At 33.6% G+C, this 20769-nt stretch overlaps 1 long non-coding RNA gene across 2 annotated transcripts in view; it reads left to right on the plus strand.

Annotated features, from left to right (window-relative positions):
- Window positions 1–20769, plus strand: part of LOC145937582 (uncharacterized) — a 109907-nt gene that overhangs the window by 18635 nt on the left and 70503 nt on the right. Inside the window, exons 5-6 of one of the 2 annotated variants that reach the window (XR_014425579.1) lie at window positions 15415–16313; window positions 17776–17818. This is a non-coding gene — a long non-coding RNA (uncharacterized LOC145937582). The remainder of the gene's footprint in view (window positions 1–15414; window positions 16314–17775; window positions 17819–20769) is intronic. The other variant, XR_014425580.1, reaches the window with a different exon arrangement.

Below are 20769 nucleotides of genomic sequence, written 5' to 3' on the forward strand. Positions count from 1 at the left end.
ATTGCGTAGAAGCAAAGCATATTCGATGTGTATTTAAAATTTTTTAACGATTTTAATCTTGCACATTTTTGCTTATAGATAATATATTAAAATATATGTATATTATAGATAATCAATGAATTTTTATGTGAAATTGCTTCGCTATTATTGGCCAATTAAATAATGAAGCAGCTTTTAATCGTCGCGAACAAGTTTCTCTGCATAAAAAAAAAAGAAAAGAAAAAAAATCTGAAAAATAATTTTAGGTTCTATATTTACAATAACATTCTTAAATTTTTAACATCGTTATATAAAAAAGAAAAATTTCCAAGAACGAAATATCTCGTTAACGATGTTAGAGCGCGAAATAAATCATCTATGGATGTTACATTTGTTACAAATCCTTGACATCTTAATCTGGATAAGGAAATCTTTGCCTCTTTTACCTTAACAATTGTAATACTAATAAAGATTTGGCCCGCCAATGATTAGTCATCGTTATATTAACGATAGTCGATCGATCATCAAGGCCTTTGAGACCTTTCCGAAAAATTTTAAAAATGTTTTTGGAGGCTCGGCTCCGAATCTCCGGACAAACTCATTTGGACGCGTTCGATCTTCCAGTCTTCCAAACGAGTCGTCCTCGCGTCCTACGGGGCTGGAGGGAGAAGGTAAGTGGCCTAAGAGAGGTAGCGGAGTGTGTCGCTTCCACAGGCGTGCAACGCGCACGTTGTACGCACACGTACACACCCACGCCCTAGCGAACGGCGGTCGTCGTAGTACACTCGGCTTGGAATCAGTGGCTCGTACGAACTCTTCCGAAGGAGATGGAGAGAGAAAGAGAGAATCGGATAGGAAGACGAGAACGAGCGGAACTGAGGTCCGCAGAGCTTCCTTTCCTTCGGACATGCCTGGCTGCCTCCTCGTCCTCTCCCACAGATTACGACCGACTTCACCTCTCTCTCTCTCCGAGCCCCGCACCTCGTCGACAAACATACACACTCTTTCCTTTCTTTTCCTCTCTTTTAACATGTATACCTGATTCTATATTATTTTTATCAGGTAATTAATTTCGTTGCTTTTATCGTGGGATTTATGGGAAGTTATGGAAAATATTTTGAATGGAAAATTGAGATTTAAATACAATTTCACTGTTTTTCGGCAAAAAACGCACGTGATTATTTTTTCTTTAGAAATATCAAACTATATTAGATTCATTTATTAACTGCATAATACCTTACTTGTCTGATTTTTTGACAATTTTAATCTTTTACTTACGTCGGAGTTGTGATATTTTCATTTAATTTCAAAATTAAAATTATTTTCTCCATATAAGATTTATAATTATATTTCTAGAAAGCCCGAGCTTTGAAAGCTTTAAATATTACAAACTTTATTTAAAATGAAAAATCTGAAATTATTATATTTACATATTTTCTATGAATGTAACACTTATTTAAATTTATTAACCAAATAACAAATAGTCTTTTTTCTCTCTTTCTCTTTCTCGCTTTCTTTTTTTACACTTGCTTGCCGACGACACGAGAAAGCACGATTGCTAATATCGAACGCGTAACGATGACAATGGTAATCGCGAGACTATTAAGAACGTCCCGGCCTCGAAAGGAGGAACTACGTTGGACGCACCTACTTCCGGGACGCGCCATGCCTCGTCGCACCTTCACCTGCGAGGAACCCGTTTCGCGGGCCAGGCCGTGAAGGATCTTCAGATATATCCGGTGACTGTCATACATAAGAATCTTGATTGCACTAAAAAGAGCTAAATCGAGCCGTTAAGCAATACACGGTGTATAATTTGCATTTTTCTCATTTTGACAAATAGATAACTTTACGAAAATATTCAATGCAAATTATAGCTTTTATTTTATTATTTGCGACAGTACCTGATATATCTGTTTAGATCTAAATTTCCGTCACATATTCGATTGTCTATCGAATAAAAAAAAACGTAATGAAGACAACTTCTCCAAATCGCACATTATTTGTCTTTTAATCTACAAATTCTATTATTATCTCTACATTTTATAATTATATTTTTGATGAATATCCGTTATTTAAAATAGTTTGATTGAAAGTTAAGAATTGCAAGTTAAGAGTTTAGAATTGGGAATTGAGAATTGAGAAATAAGATTCTGTGTACAAGCAGTCGTTATACGTGTTAAGCCTTTTAATACGTATAATAAGCTTGTTCGTACTCATTATTGCACGTCGGGAATGGAGTAAGCGCGTGTATCTTTTCCATCATCGCGGCCGATCGAACGGCGAATTAATCGGCAAAGAGATATGGGCGAGCCGCGACGAAAGTAACGGGGTGATCGTGAGTGGAAACGGATCGTGCGTGCCATACGATAATACGCGATTGGTACGCAACAATGGACTAGCGCACCACGGTGTTGGAAAGTGTCGCTGATGCAATCCGCGGCAAGTTGTGACACGCACACGCACAACACAACGCAACACATTGCCCGGGCACACATAAATTGCATACTTATCGCTCCCGTAAGCAGCCTTGAGAGAGACACAGTAATGTGTAATGTATATACATATATCGGGTTCAGAGATCACACAATCTCTCTCCGCCGTACCTATACAACTTGTTCGCACTCCTGTTGCCTGACTTTGTTCCTTAAGTCTGATAGAATGCTCTTAACTTGTATCCTTGTCGGCTGTCATAGTTTTCTGAAGACCCATGTTTGTAGGGATCCCTCTAGCTTAAAACTCTCGAGTATAACAAAGAAAACAGAAGATTTCGTTGATTGATGCGAATCCTCGAGAAAACCTAAACGTCAAATCTATCAGACATGATGTAACTTCGTTACAGAAATATTGTGGTTGTAAAGCTCTGATTCCAAAAGAGAAAAAAAGAGAGAGGGAGGAGAGGACAGATCGAAAAAAGTATAATCCAAGCTTAAGATTTTTCACCCTCTTTCAATGAAAATATTTAAAAAATGTAAAGACATGTCTTTAAAATTCATATATACTTTAGCTATCTAAAAAAATACGATGCAAAAATGGTCATTTTTGCACGGATGGTAGAATTTTCAAGAAAGGGTCATAGATGATTAGCATACGTATAGATTTATATATTGGAAACCGAGCCATATTCGAGTCAGATGACTTGTGACATAATTTTTTCGAATTTCTAAAATCCATCAACAAATTATTGGCGAGCGATTAATTTATCTTTGCACAAGTTCGAACTAATGTTTCGTCTAATTTGAATTTTACAGCCGCGCGCTTACACAGTAGCGAACCTTTCGATTGAGAAGGAGTTGATATTACCTCTATATATCGTGCGCATAGTGCACGATTTATTAATCCACCGCATGGTGTATACGCCCGAAAGACAATGGCTTGCATTCTCAGCACGCCCCGCCCGACTCTCGTTTCGTGTTTAAATCGCGTGTCGTGATCATATTAGACAAATTGAACTCCTGACTAGACTGTCACATTTAGCACTAATTATACGGTAAGAGAACACTATTGCCACATATTCTCACCTTCATTTAGCGGTAAACGCGACCTTCCGATTCAGAGTTTTATGCAAAAAGTGCATACAACGTCAATATGAAGTGAAAATCAGAGTTATAATTTGCATTAAAAAATAAAATTATAGTATAATTTAGTCTATTCTGTTCATTACTTATAAAAAAATATAAAGATATAGCGATATAAGTATAGCGATCTTGAATTTTAAATATGTAGACAAATTTTTTTCGAGCATGTATATTTATTAAAAATTATACAGTATTATCACGCAAATTCTAGCTAATTTATATTTCATTAAAAATATATAGTTAAAAAAAGATAAGAATTAAAGGATGTTGTAATTGTAAAAGATTTTTAAGATTAGTATGCAAAATATATATATTATATTAATAAATGATTAATATAATACAATAAATAAATATTTGTCTTAATATTTAGATATTTGACAATAGCATTTTTTTTATTTGTGAAGGAAAGATTGTTTAATCACACAGACACACAGAACGAGATAGAGAGGAATGTGTATGTAATCTTATAAAGCCAAGTGAGACGTAGAATGATTAATGTTCCTGTTTGACGTTTTGCCACATTAGCAATTCAAATTAGATGTTCCATACAGGGTGTTCCGGAACCAAACTGGTTGATTCGATCACAAAAACTTGAGACCAAGGCAAGAAAAATGTCAGTTGCTTCAAACGGTTAATAGCGATAGAATTATTTAATATCGAAGTCGCAATAAATCTTATGCAATCTAAGATTAAAATAACATGAAAGTATAGATATATATAACATGATTCTTTTTTTATATTTATTTTTGTTATGTCTTATGAAATTTAAATTTTAAGATTAAATAAAAGATTTTTTAAATTTTAATTTTTTTAACAAAACAGCTTAATTTTCTTATTTCTACATATAAATTGTCAGAATAGGAAATGCCAAAATTTAAACATTTTCTCTGTCGTACTTTTACTTAAAAAAACAATTTTAAATTTCATAACTAATTTATGAAAATATTAATATAAAATGTATAAAGATTGATGATATCCTATATATTTAAGACATTTTAAGCGAAAAAGGGTTAATCGATCGTCAACTTATAACATGCGTCTCACCTTTAATGCGCGAGTATACTTTCTCCCACAATCGATTCTGTAAGCTACCTGTTTAACATGTGATAATTAGGTTTTTTCATCACGTATTACACAGTACGCCCTCCGGTAAGAATCCGTTTATAGCGGTACACAGACGGTGACGTAAAGTTATCGGCGAGCGGTCGCCGTCGATCGCGGAAGAAGAAAACTTTGGGCAACTACGTCACATCATCGCGTCCCAGTCTTCGCCGAGTTCCTGTACTCTGTGCAGTTAGATAACAGCAGGAAGCCGACTCGGTTGCATAATATCGACGTTGCGCAATCGATACCTTCACCTTATGCGCGCCTTATGTCGTCGTGTCTAGAGAGAAAATCCGTTTTGAAGGGAGGGAGACGGTGGGAAATGCGCGTTTCGAGATAGAATTTCATGCAAAATTTAAATTTTGCATTGTGATCCGATCTGGTGATTATTAGTTGAGAAATTAACGAATAAAGAGAACGCAAGTGAAGGAAAGGAAGATTAAAATTGTTGAATATTATAATATAGACGCGTATTAAACGTATAACGCAAAATAAATGTATTGTTAAGTCTCTGTTACATTCTGTTGGCATTTTAACTTCATCGGTGTCTTCGGTATTTCTTCTAAAGACGGTAACATATAAAATTAATTTATCGCTAAATTTAATAAAATTGACATTGATTTTTACTGAGCGCAAGCATCTTCAAAGATATTTCTGTTCTAATAACACGTGGCTAAATATTATTCGGCTTCTACACCGTTTTTACGTTCGATCTTAACGAACAGATCTTAATTTACTCCAATTTACTCTAAGTGCAGGATCCAATTGTTGGCCCTTATTCATTCGCTCTATATGAAATATAATTTATACGCGTATTTTTCTTATAGTACAATTATCGCGAGTTTGAAATTATCGCTGTTATCATTAACAATATTCGAGAGACGCTTTTATACTTTGATACGCGTATATGTTTTACCTCTCATACGACAATAGACTCTTTAATATAATATTTAAACGCAGAATAACAGCGATATATACACACTGGGTGACCAACGCGGTGACCAGAATGAATATTTGTGCTCTGCTTAAAATTCCGCCCGTTCTCGCCCGCTTTATACCCGCATAAACTAACAAACATTGTTAGTATTAAATCAATGGCCGCTCTGAATCTCTGATATGAATTTCTGCCAGTGGTCGCACGCGTGCGGTTCGATTTATCGCTACTTTTGCCGATACGAAAACAACACTAGTTTCTAATCAGAAATCTCGATTGCGTAAGATCATTTACGTCGATAAATTATATAAATAACAGATTTTTTTTCTGTAATAAAAACGAGAGAATACTTCTCCTGGATCACACATCACATAAGATGAGAGAAAGAGTCGACGTGCAGACAAGATAAAAATTTCTGGAAAACGAATCGAATAAAATACAATACGATAAGTATGTTGAAATATAATTTTATTAAAGAGAAGGAAACTTTCCGGGTATGAAAGCACACACAATCCTTTCTCGCGATTGCAACTCGACAACCGGGTGTCACACCCGAGCGAGCATTACTGATGGTGTTTTCTCTCTCGCACCGGCGCGGCGCGGCGTCTCGAAGGTGGCACGTGGGCAGCTAGGCGTGTATCGATATATTTCCGAGATACCGTGTCCGCGTTGGAAAAGCCGAACATGATGAGGTAATCAGCGCGAGGAAACGAGTATCGACAACATGCGTGCGGTAAGCGACATAATAGGTTTTTTTTCTTTTAAATGAAACGAGTAATTCAACCTCGAGAGCACAATTGACAGTAGACGGGAGTCAAAAGTCAAATATGCATTTAAAAAAAAAACTATTGTTTTTTTGTGTGTAATCGAAGATATAACAGACATTATCTTTAGATAATTATAAATGTGAGAATAACAGAGAGAAGATGTATATGTGTAGTTTGATATAAAATATAGTTACACACACGAAAGAGTGTAATAAAACAATTATCTGCGTTCTTAACTATCGCAAATCTCGCGAAATATTCTATGCAGTATTCGTAACACGCGTATAAAGTATTTATTCGAAGGGGAGGATATTTTTTTATCGTCGCAAAGAGATCAAGAGAAAAGTAGTAATCAAGCAAACCATTTAGTTTAAAATGGTACATTTTCACACACCGCGACCGCTTCGGAAAATCTGCGCAGGAACAGCGAGCGGAAAAGAAACTCCAACGCAAAAAGCGGAAGACGGGTGAGAAAAAGGGGAGGTAGAGAGAAAAAAAAAGAAGCAATCACGCGGGTCAACAGCACACACGTCGGGCGATATAAATCAACCTCTCGATTGCGCAACGTTGATTTATCGTCAGCGTTGGACGCGCTTGTTAGGCGTCTCCTTCTCTCTCTCTTTCGGTCGAGAATCACGTGTGTTTGTGCGACGTTCGCGAGTCGCAAGCACACGTATCCGCTCGTGTAAATATCGGTTAGTATACGCGATGCATATCAGTGTGTGGGTAATTCGCGTGTTGACAGCTAATCGGCGCTATAATATCGCCGCGAATAAAAGAAGACTATTAACGAGCGCAAATCAGCGTCATTTACTTCGAGTTTGTTCCGGCTCGCCGGCGGTCTAACAGTTCACCAGATAAACTTCAGCATCTGGTCATCATGAGCAATCGTATAATGAGAAATTCGCGAGTGATTGTGTGAAGAAAATTAACATTTTGACAGAAAACATCGATTTTTTATATATATCGCATTGATATAAATATAATACATAAATGAGTATCTTAGAAATATATTTTCACATTTTTCTTATAAATAATATTTAGGCAATAATAATGAGAAATATTAACCATCGCTTAAATATCTTATATATAGCCGAAATATATTTATATTTTATCATCAAAAGAAGAGTGATAGAAGAATACATGATATAACGTAAAAAATAAAATTTACGATATTTAAAAAAATATTGTTATATAATTTTGTCGAAAATGATATTTAACCGCAAGATTGTAAATTCTCGCGTTGTGTTCCTCAACGTGCATATTAACGCACTTGTTGGGACGAAGTTACAAATAGCTCCTTTGGTTTATGTCTAGCATCGCGTCTAGAATCCACGAAATAGTTTCTATTTCGGTCCGGCTATTCGTGAGGGAGATGAGAAGAGTGCTTGTTTGATTTCATCCAGAAAATTCGCAACGTTCTATTATGCTCTACACATATGTTTAATTAATCACGTCGCGAAATATCGAATTATACGAGACAAGCGCTGTCTACGATTTTCAGAGCTTGTAAAAATAACCGGTATATATCTATTTTTCTTGTCTGTTTCTTTTTCGCTCGTGCGCGGAGATTGTGTTTCTATTCTCGTTCCGGCATTTCATCGTTTTCCGAGAGCTCGCGGAAGTTCGCCGCCGGCATTTCCTTTCTATTTTCTACAGTGTACGTATCCGTATACCGTTTTGGAAACTCTTCGGTATTATGCATCCGATATTTGGTAACTGAGAACCTCTTTGTAAATCCTGCCACGAGAGATGTTGCCGATGGAACACTGTCGATGGTTTTAGACGTATCCATCAAAACATCTCGGCAACGCGATATAATATTATGAATATAGTATTTTTCGCTTATAGGAAGATATATATGTGCTCGAAAACATTTTCTCCTGTAAAGGCATGCATTTCTAATAGAAATGTTACAAATGCTTTATTTTTAATTTAAATATATTTTTATACTTTATTATATCCACGAAGACATTTGTAAAACAAAGCTAAATCTAAAAAGAAATTCGCCAGACAAAGAAATCAAATCAGGGGTAATCGCGAGACAAATTGTTTTCTCGATTTATATTGCGTTAGTGGTGCAAATTTAGAAGCACGCACGTTGGACACCGCGCGCTAACGAATCGCATGTAATAGCACGAGTATCGATTAATAGGCGAAAAGCGCTAGCACGAGAAGCATTAGTGCGGAGTAACGTCGAGGCCGAGTACCGGTTGTAACGGTACGTTACTGTATTGTGCATTATCTATAAATTGCGTTTCTCACTGGTGTGTACGTGCATAGACACCACGTTTTTCTTCAGCCTTGAGAACGCCGCGAGCCCGTTATGCACACGCGCGCTTATCCGAGACCCGATCGCTATTACTGCCGGTATGAAAGTGCGAGTCCATAGTGAAAAGTATGACACGCTAATGACATAAGACCCCGGCCGGACGGAGGACTCAGGAAATTAACGCGTAGTTAATTAATTCCGTGCTACGAAAGCCAAGAATGTATTGTTTCGAAATGTTAACGGTACGTCGAACATTTCCGTCTCTCTTGATATCGCCGTTAACCAGATATATGTACATGCATGTATAATGTTCACGAAGAAAGAGAGATTTTATCGATTCAGTTAAAGGAATCTATCCGACGTTTAGAGAGACCCTTTCTTAAAATGCAAATGAGAAAGCTCGATCCCCGTTCTTCCCTTTTCTTTCGTCGCTACTTTCTAATTTCCCAATTTTTATTTTAAGCTTCTTAGAACAATTCATTGTAAAACACGCTAATTTTCTTATATAACTCTATTAAATTCACTGGTATACTATTGTCACCTATATCTTAAACTCAGGAACAACTTTAAAATTATTAGTAAGAAACATTAGTGGAAAATAATTAAATATTAAAAAATTTGAAAGAAACACTACCAAGAAAATATCGATACTCTGCCTATCGTCTATGCTAAACTTTAATTCGCGTTTTGAACAAATTTGTGATTTTTAATTCAACTTTCTCGCGAAATTAGATCTGATTCGAATAAACTGAAAAATCAAAATTTTATTATTCCTTCAAATTCTTTAATCTTTCTTCATTAATCCACCCGATTGCCCATGAAAATATAGACAACTATAATTCTATTTCCAGTTCGATTTCTACTATCCGCAATTAAAAAAAGACCATTGGTTGTGCACCCTGCCGCGTTGGTTTGTTACGCATTCGATGAAACGCTATCGAGCTCGTGCGGAGAAAGTCAACTTAAATAATAATATAATAATAATAATAATAATGCAGGCGTGATTTTTTTTAAATAAATGCACCGCTTGCGTTACGTCAGCGGTGCAGTCGCGCGTGTATTATATTGCATCTGGAAGCGCGCGCGGCGTGGGAGCTGCGTTGGATCGCTATGAGTATGAGTACGAGAACGGTTTCCTCTCACGATGGCGCAGCCACGTTTCATCTCGCCGTTTATAAATAAGGCGACCTCTCTTTCCCTCTGTCTCTCTCTCTTTGAAGAGATAAAAGAAGATGGAGGAGTAGGAGGAGGAAGAGGTGCGCGCTGCTCAGTTCCGGCTTCCAGTCGCCCGAGTCTCTATTAATACTCGATCCCCTTTAGTCTCTTCGCGTCCTCTCCCTTCTCCTTCTCTCTTTCACCTCGTTCGCCGATCCGTTACTCAATCCTTCTGTCTTCTCACCACTTCTCGCGAGCTTCTCCTATCGGCGATTCCCGAGGAAATTATACGCTCGACAGACCTGTTCTGAACGAGATTCTGTTTTAGGTCTCGATCACGCCGAACAAAGGGACCTGTGGATATCAGTTTTTTTTTTTTTTTTTTTTTTTTTTTTTTTCTTTTTTTTTTTCTTTTTCTTCCTTTTCTTCTTTTCTTATATCCGATATCGTTCTCTATAATTTTTGCGAGCCAGAACTGTGAACTGTCAAGTCTCATCCAACTTTCTTAAAGTGTGAAAATCGAAAGTTGTGTACGCGATTCATAGTTTTTACAAACAAAAAATTTATTTAATATAATTATTTCAATTTAAAAACGAGCGCGATACTATTATACTGTATATATTTATTTTCAACATTATTAGTATTTTATAATATAATTTTATAATATCGAGTTAATCTGAAAAAAAGAAGAGAATGCTCAGCATTTCCTCCCGATACCGCTGGAAATTTTCCTTTGCGGTGTCCGATAGGGGTTTAGGGAAATGCATAATCGGAGCTTATGGTCCAACGCACGCACGCACGCACGCACGTACGTACGTGGTCCCGCTGTATAGATAACACTGTTGTTCGACACCATTGTAACCAACAGGCATTTGCGTGCAGCAGGAATGTCCATGGTCACGTCTAATCATGGTTAATCGGTATTCTAATCACGCGGCCGCAACCAAATCGAGATAATCGATCGCGGTCAACGTAGCGATCCCGCACTTGGAGTACTCGAAGCAAGTACTCGCGAACAAAGCATCGTAACGTAATTAAGTGATTACCATTAGCTACGGGCGTCGAATAATTTTCTCCTGCCGTGATTCATGACATAAACACTCGATACAGCTGTGCCGTATGCTCGACGGAAATGATTGTAAAGCGGATGAGAATCATGAGAAATTGAATATCACTCTTCGGATATAAAAATACTTTAGATAATTTTTGACAGTTTCATTATATTCATATAATATTAACGTTTTGTTTCTACTATTTTGCCTTTAATATAATAACAAGATATATGTTCTTTATTTTATGTGTTATTTAATTAAATATTCTTATTTTTGCGCTGCTATATTATTTTGCATATATATTATACACTAGTCTAGTTAAACAGAAATTTATTTATCGAAAAAATATGTTATCATTACAAATATTGCAATATATGTATATTACGTGAGCTTTAAAATAATACGGAGAAAAAAATTTTAACTGTGTGGTAAGCGAATAAAAGTACACACTAGCCAAGTAATCAGTCTAACAGCGCATGTGTGTGTGTTTCAAACTACAGCTTTAAATTAGATAATATCGCTGATGCCACTTGTCTCTAATCTTGAGCACTAGAGAACCCGCTATTTCTCATCGCGCTTTACTCTAACAATATTGAAGTATGTTACAATAATATAATGAAAGCAACTGCTGCGACACATCCCAAATATTGATATAAATTTAAATATGCACAAACATCTTGATCACGCACACGCATCATGATATGAAAACAACGTTGTCCTAATTCGAGAAAAGACATGCGGAAATATATTTCTTTGATAGGAAACCTTTATTATGAAATGACGTCGATTATGACGGTGATAACGATGGCACGTGAAAAAAGTAATTATTATCGAAAGGGAATAAATCGCACGCGGCACCGACAGCGACTTTGGTAGTAAATCACGGCTGATTTATGGATTAGCAGGACGTCATTAGACTAGGCCCCCCCCCCCCCCCCAATTAGTCCTCTTCTCTGTTAAAGTTTATGTCTCATTAAATTAATATCTCATAGATAAACGAGACATTAATTTTATAAGTAACAAATACAAATTTAAATTATAAAATGTCTTACCCCATAGTTTTACATCATCGTCGCTTAACGTCTTTCTGAGTCCACTTCTCTTCTTTCTTGTTAATGTTTTACTGTTTTTTCTGGCACTCATATAACACTCATTTACGAAAACACGCGGTTAATTATAAGATCGCGCGCGCACTAATCAATAGAAGACAATGCACGACTTTGCACAATATTTTTTCGACGTTATTCACACGCGACACTTTTTTATATTACGACAGAAGAATAACGCAAACTGCAACTGTAGTCGCAATAAACTATGACATTCGAAAATCACGAATTTATTCTTTCTCTTTTTCTATTTTATTATAACATAAACTAAATATACAAGTTAAAGATCAATATTCTGAGGATGTAATATCTGAAAACATGTTATGACTATTCGCGTGATAGATTTCAATCGAATAAATTATATAAAATACATATTTTAACAAATTATCGATGACGCTAAATTTTTGTTATCTGTCTTTGACAGATATCAAAATATCAAAATGGTTCGTTAGATACAGTTATATTTATTAATTAAATGCACCGCAATGTCGCTCGATTCAAGTCCTATCTGCGACATTTCGTTAATGATCACAAAATTCGAAAATGATATGAATCATCGATAATTTCATTCTGATATCGCCCAATACTACTCAACTCGAATTAATGCTAAGTTAAGACGCGATTGATCGCCAGGAAATATATAAAATATATATAATCAGTATTCAATATTATAAACAAATATATTTCCAACGATATGTATATAAATCCAGCGAAATACGCATATTATTAATTAATAAACATCGTCGATATATCTCATGCCACATCGTTATTTGAATCAAATAGCCATCATCGGAATATTTTTACATCATTTATCGCGGGAGATAATTAATTATACGAACTGATAATTGTGCCAATTGTAATAATTATAGGAAATGATTGCGTTTGGTATCTTTCGATATTTTTTGCGATTGCATTTGAAAAAGTAATGCAATGATATGCGGAACGTTTCGCGACGTTATCTTTTTGCTTGAGTTTCGCTGCATATTGATATTATCTCTCGAAATACGATCGTTATAAATATTAGGAATCGCACAACGCAATTATTTTCAATAAAGATTATCAATCTTTCACTATTAACTCATGCGCGTATCGAGGCAATTTATTAAAGTGAATATCTTCTGCAATATATTTATTTGAAGTATATCAATCAAAGTGACAGAGAATAGAAATTATAAATTATTTCATCGCAACACATTTACGACTAATATTCTATATTATTTTTATAAATGCTTGTATTTATATATTATAAGTGCTTGTATTTGTATATGTATATATTTCGCATCGCAAATCAAATTTTTTGATAATTTAGATTTTGATAATTTCTTAATCATTTTCGGACTTAGAAATTTGACTCTAAGTATTGCGACGAAAAATATTTTACACGTCATGCATATACATACATACACGGAATATTAAATTATACAAGCATTTAAAAATACAGATTATTTATTTATTAAACGATTGATGTATCCCGGAGGCTGTGGAATGTAACGCGCAGGCGGGGGATGTATATTTGACGCGCTGCGCTGATGGGGTATAGTTGGCATACATGTGGGGTATAGTTGGCATACATGTGGGGTATAATTGGCATACATGTGGGATATAGTTGGCATGCACGTGAGGTATACACAATACAACCTTGACGTCATTCACACAGTAAGACTCGAACGAAAAGGTAATGGTGTAGTCGCACTTCATATATTATCGTATTATCATGCGTGTAATATCATGCAAAATGCGATCGTTCTGTATAATTATTATAATTAGCAATTATCAGCGCAATTATTTTAAAATGCTCGTATAATTTAATATTCCGCGTATGTATGTACATATATGTACATGTACATAGCATGTAAAATATTTCGACAATAATCAAAGTCAAAAGAATTTTATCCACTTCTTTATTGTTCGATGATTGAAATATAATTAGGATTGAGAACGCGCAATAAAATGTGAAATACAGAATCGAATAATTAAAATAAAGATAAGCTCCGTGAGAAACGTAAATCGTTTAATAAATAATTAATTTATACCTTTAAATGTTTAATTTAATTTTGCGTATTTTTATGTCATAGTGAGTGAAATGTTTCGACAACAAATTACATATAAATAACATGATATTCGGCCTTGGTGTCGTCTAGTGCGCTATTTATTGTTTACGTGCGTCGATTCTGTCATTATTCGCACGCTGACACTCGATCAGGAAAGTCGTAGCGCGAGACACTCCGTCGAATTCCTTTTTAAACGCGATCGCGATATCGGAAAATTATTTGCTAATGGGATAAGAATAAAGTAAGAAAAATAAAATAAGAATGAGCTTCGCGTAATACATCAATCGTTTAATAAATATAATCTATACTTTATAAAATATATTACGATTACATCTGAATTATGATTACTAAAACAAATATCGTCCGGAAGTAAACACGTAATATCGGAAGTGTCGTGAAAAGTATCGAACGATCGTTATATTATGCGTTACATTACGTAAATACAGTATATCGAGACGGTATTGCGAACATGTGATAATTTTATCGAATAAATTCCGCGCGACCATAGTTCTAACAATAAGCATTGTGTGAAACGTTTTAATAAAACTAGAATAACATAAGCGCGCGCCATTCTTCGATTTTGTTAAAAAAAATAATATAAAGTTTGTTTAAACTCGATTAAAATATTTTTTCATAGAAATTAGCTGATTAAAGTTAAGTTGCTAATTAAATTTAAAAATAATAATATGTTAAAAAATTAAAATAGTAATATGTTGTAAATAATATGTTATATCTTATTCTCGATTAATATTTTTTGACAGAAATCAGCTGATAACTGTCAAAAATATTAATCGAGTTTAAAGTATTATGACATATTATTTAAGACATATTATTATTTTAATTTTTATAACATATTCACATATTAAAAATTAATTAAGAAATTAACGCTTTAATCAGCTGATTTCTGACAAAAAATATTAATAAGGGGTTAATTTGTTAATTATATCTTAAAATAATAATAGGTTATAAAAATTAAAATATAGTAATATGTTGTAAATAATATGTTATGTCTTATCTGCGATTAATATTTTATGACAAAAATCATCTGATAACTGTCAAGAATATAAAACGAGTTTAAGTAATTATAACATATTATTTAAAATATATTATTTTAATTTTTATAACATATTCATATTTTAAAAATTAATTAGCAAATTAACACTTTAATCAGCTAATTTCCCTCAAAAATATTAATAATGTTAATTTGTTAATTAAATATTAAAATAAAAATGTTATAAAAATTAAAATAATGTTATAAATAATATGTTATAATTCCTGATCTGCGATTAATATTTTTGACAGAAATCAGCTGATAACTGTAAAAAATATTAATCGAGTTTAAAGAATTATGACATATTATTTAAAAGATTATTATTTAAATTTTTATAACTAACATTTTTATACATATTTTAACAGTTACAGGACGCGCAACTCGTCAAGTCGCGAGTTGCCCGGACCGCCGAGCCGAGCCGAGCCGAGCCGAGCAGAGCCGAGCCGAGCCGAGCCGAGCCGAGCAGAGCCGAGCCGAGCCGAGCTCCGAGCTCGCACGTACGCCGCGACGCGACCACCGCCATCCGCCATTACAACTTTGCGACCTTTGCGTGCTGCGCGTCCCGTAACTGGCACAAGCCTGTCTGTTGTTAGTTAGGTGCATTTTCGGTTCGCGATCAACTTTTGCGTGCTCATCGCCGGTCCGCGACAGTACGAGTGTGAGTTTAGTGTGTTTACGTACTTAATTATCGTACAAATGCCATCGCGTCACGAAATTGTGTACGACATCGTGATCGCGATCGCACGGGCCAAGTCCATTACACGGGCGAGTCTACTATATACATGGGCGGATCTAATTACCGTTGAGCTTTCGATGCAAATTTCCAGAGTTTTTCGTCGTTGTCGACCCGATTTCTACGTCGTTGAATTGTGATATATAAAACATAGTGAAATGCAGTGCTTATTTCGTGGAATATCGGCGACTCCTGAGTACGTCGTGAAGTAGTCGCCGCATCATCGTCGTTCGATGAGGCTTTCCGATATGTGGGCCTTGAAAAAAGCGGCGACGCAAAAACAGAGCATCGATTTTATTCGCGCGCGAATAAGCTCTCGCGATTCTCGCGTTTTACCGAAACGCTTCGAAATGTGATATCTAAAATCCGGGCGTCGCCGCGCGTCGCGAACGAAGAAAATAACACGCGTGCAAGTGTTTCGAGTGAGTGCCATAAACCATAAAGGAACGGTGCACAGAGAGAGAGAGAGAGAGAGAGAGAGAGAGAGAGGTGGCCCAGGGAAACATCGGGCAACGGCGGAGCATCGATTAGGTAAATAATTTATAATTTATTTAACTTTTCATTTATCATTTATATGTAACTCCTAACTATAGACTTCGTAAAATATATTCTCCTACTAACTCGGACGAATTTTCAAGCGTATCAAAAGGTACAAACATATACATATATTTTTGATGGTGAACAATATATCTTACATTGTCTATTTGAATGCATTTTTTATGCACAATAGCTTACAAATTAAGTGATGTTTGACTGTTAATTAGCTCACAATTATAATTTGTTATTATTTATAATGTAAAATTATTTTTAATTTTTAATACTTGGATATTTAAGAAGTAATTTATTAATAATAGAAAAAAAATCTTTATTTTTATAGTAATATCTTATTTGATCAACTGTAATAATAAATATGTAGGTAGATAATTCCATTAAAAAGTAACTCAATAAGTTTCTTAGAGTTATTTTCACGATATAATTTATTCAAATAATTTATTCAAATAAATTATGTCATGAAAATAATTCTAATTGTAAGAAGTTTATTGTTACTTTTTAATGGAATTATCTACCTACATGTTTATTATTACAGTTGATAAAATAAGATATTACTATAAAAATAACGATTTTTTTTTTATATTGTTAATAAATCTTAAATATTCAAGTATTGAAAATTAAAAATAATTTAACATTTTTGAGAATTCAAACAAATTTATATCTAAATATCTATTTATTTAAATACATTTTCTCTTTCTAAAAAAAGGTATATTAAGTCGATTCTCGAAAATCTCGAAGTATTGTTGCCCCTTTTCCGCGATGTTAATATTTTTGACAGTTATCAGCTGATTTCTGTCAAAAAATATTAATCGCGGAAAAAGTATATATTATAAGTACATATTATAACATATTATATTATTTACAACATATAATTAAAATAATAATACTGTGTAAGTAATATAATATGTTATGTTATAATACTTTATCTGCGATAAATATTTTTTGACAGACATCAGCTGATAACTGCCAAAAATATTAATCGAATTTAAAGTATTAAAATATATTATTTAAAACATATTATTTTATTTTATTTTATTTTGTTTAAACTATCAAACTGCTAACCTTCGCGATGACAGCTTCTCGATGCTAGGAATATAATGCACAATGCGAATTGAGACAGCCAATCAGCATCGCAGAAAAGAGGCAACAATACTTGCAAGAATTGACAATAATGTCGCTAACTTTATATTTCTCGATAATCCCTTTTTTAAAAAAAGCATGTTAAGTCAATACTTATGTATCGTCTTCAAATAAACATGTAGTTATAAATGCTGAAAAGAGTATAGCGCGTTGTATTATACGGTATATCACTTCGATAATATGAAAGTGTGATAGTTTCTGAATGAACTTCGTACAATAATTTATTGTTTGAAATTTTGTTTGAAATATTAATTATTTTCGACACTACTTTATGATTTGAATATATTTGTATGTGTTACAGACACTGTAGTGTATGCAAATCTCTGTCGTTGTGCATCGTACCGGTGAGTGAAATTCATTTGATCTTATATTATTTTACTGTGTTTATGATTGGCAGTCTATTAATAATATAATAAATGTAACGATGTTTACCACCTATTTAATACTTATCACATGTTCAACATTGATTATAAAATATTTCGAATTTAGTATCTATTACATTCAATATTGATAAATATTTCAAATATTTTAAATATTATTTATTATAAAAGAAGTAATGTTTTAGCAGTCTATTACTTTGTTAGAATATTAATCAATACAAAGACAGTTATATTTAATATTAAAATTGCATTAGCTATTATGTAGATAAAAAAATATAAATATGTTATATATACATTGCCATAATATTTGACGAAGAAATATATAAGCATTTCGTTATTCAGATTAAATTATTCATTTAATGATTTTGCAAAGAACCGCTAACACTTAGTATTTAATCAATAACACTTAGTATATAATCAATAATATAACAAGTATTTTAATTTACAAGTAATTTGAAAGTAGCCAAACATCGTAAACTATTATTATAATATTAATAATATATAAAAACAATTATATAATATATAATTGTTTATTAAATTATAAGCATTTATTGCTAAGGATTAATTTATATTGAAAAAGGATATCTTCTCTCTCTCTATAAAATACGCTGTTTATAAAACTATTGCGAATAAGCACATCCAAAATATTTACGATAATTACAAGTTGTGAGAGAACATGAATATCATAAACAAAAAAAAAAGAGTTGGCGTGAAGTATCTCGATAACAGTATCTCACTCCTACGTTAAAGATGCGCTATATCGCATTGTTTCAGTGCGAGAATTAACAGTACATTGGTTTGTTTAAAGTGCACAAAATATTTACTATGTAAAGTATTTTATTATTTATAAATAACGAAATATGAACTAATAAAAAATATAGTCTAAAAAATAGAAGCCATTTATTGCAGATTTTTATGGGGAGGGATTTTATTATATGAATTTCATCTTATAAATTGATAAACTTTGATACACATAAGTTTTATTTTTATCTTTGATAAAATATATCCCAAAAGACTGTTGCTTACCACAGCTCTTTAAAAATATTTATTTCTACTTTTACGGATGTTTTTGTTACAATTTACTATCATTCTATCGAGTGTTGATTTATTTGCACTCGTCGTCGCAATCTTTATTATAAAAATAATTTGAATTGGTTGAAGTATAAATATATATCACATTGCAAATGCCCATTTTCATTACTGCGTTTTAACTCAACTTCGATCGTGTATTCAAAATATACGCGACTCGAAAGTATATTTATTGTCTGTCGTTTGCTTGTAGAGATTTAATTTCTACAATTTTTTAAAAACGTTTTTTAAAACGTTTTTCATAAATTTTACGAGACCGATTATAAAAAAAGAATTAATGAGTAAATTGATGAATTAAATGTATATAGAAAGATTATGAAAAAGATATATATAAGATTTATTATAAAATAATCTCTGCAAAAATAACATCATATTATCTTTTTGAAAAATTATTGCCCTTAAAGAGCATTGATTTTGGTAACACTTTTAATCTAAAACGGTGACATTTCCTAACATTTTTCGTAGTACAAAAGTTTAATATTTCACAAATATTTTACGGGGTTCCGGAAACATGCGGGTCGTACCTGAACGGTATGCCATGGTAACGGTGAAAGGCGAATAACACGAGTGCCTCCGAAGTCGCATAGTTTCCGTCTAATAACAGCGGCAGCCGTCATTGACTCGTTATTACAATTCTTTTAACGCGCGAACCTTTATCCGCCTCGTCTATTACCATTTATTAATCCGCCGTATAATAGTCGTAGGCCACGCAAAGAAGGTAGTTTTTTTTTTTCTTCTCTCAATTCACGTAATGAGACCGATCTCGCGGACAGTCCGATTGCCTGATCACCGTTATTGTACGGTCTAATAATACAAATCTATCGCATTAAAATCGGATCTGTTCTATACTCATTATTATTCCGCGCGCAATTAATCTCGCTGAACTGACAACGCGAAGGAGAATTTCTATTTGTGTCATCGTGGAATAGTATCGTGAATCCTCGCTATATTCGCTGTATCGTTTCCTGTCTTCTCTCTCCTGTTAAACGGACTCGCCTATTTAGCGTTGCGTTTTATAATTATCGCAAGTTACGACATCCGTTCAGCGCGGCGCGGCATTTTGCCGATATCTTGAAACACCATCCGTCGTAAATAGATTCCGCTGCACAGACATTTAATAAAATATTCATTTATTTGCTCGACGAGCAGAGAGTGAGTTGAAGAATTTTAAATTAATCGCGTTAAATTGTATTTAAAGTTAATTTTCCGGCAGATCGTTGAAGCTTGATACGTTCTTGAAGCTTGATTGCGGCGGTTTTCAATTTTCTGCGCATATATCGATTCTATACGTAGCACCAACAATAAGTCCCAGCTGCTACCAAGATTTGATATCGCCTAAATGGATGCATTGTTCTAACCGCGGCTACAATATGAGAGGATTTTGCATTGGATATTTGATTTATCTAGGATTAATAAAATTTGTCACGTCAAATTCTTCTCAATATAACGTTTAGTATTAAGCTAAACTAAATTTTTTTCTGTCAGTAAAGAATACTGTGGTTACATGCATTGGTGTCGATTATCTAATTTAACCTTATCGTATGTTTTCAAATCTTAAAAATTAAACATAATATATTCAATGTGTATACGATGTACCTACGACATATGTTTTAATGCAACATAAAAAGATAGTTACATGTCATATTATTTCGAAATAGCAGATTTCACTGGAAGATAAAATATCGGAAAATTTACATCACGTTACACAAGAAATATTATCAAATAGACGATGTGAAGTCAGAAAATTGAATATCTAATTTTAATGGATAGGTATAAAAATTAATATTTTTTTCGTTCTTTGAAAAATCGTGATTCACGTAATTTAT

The sequence above is a fragment of the Prenolepis imparis genome, unplaced genomic scaffold (assembly GCF_030444845.1).
Source record: "Prenolepis imparis isolate NDT839.2.m4 unplaced genomic scaffold, iyPreImpa1.0 SCAF_6, whole genome shotgun sequence".
NCBI classification, from domain to species: Eukaryota; Metazoa; Arthropoda; class Insecta; order Hymenoptera; family Formicidae; genus Prenolepis; species Prenolepis imparis.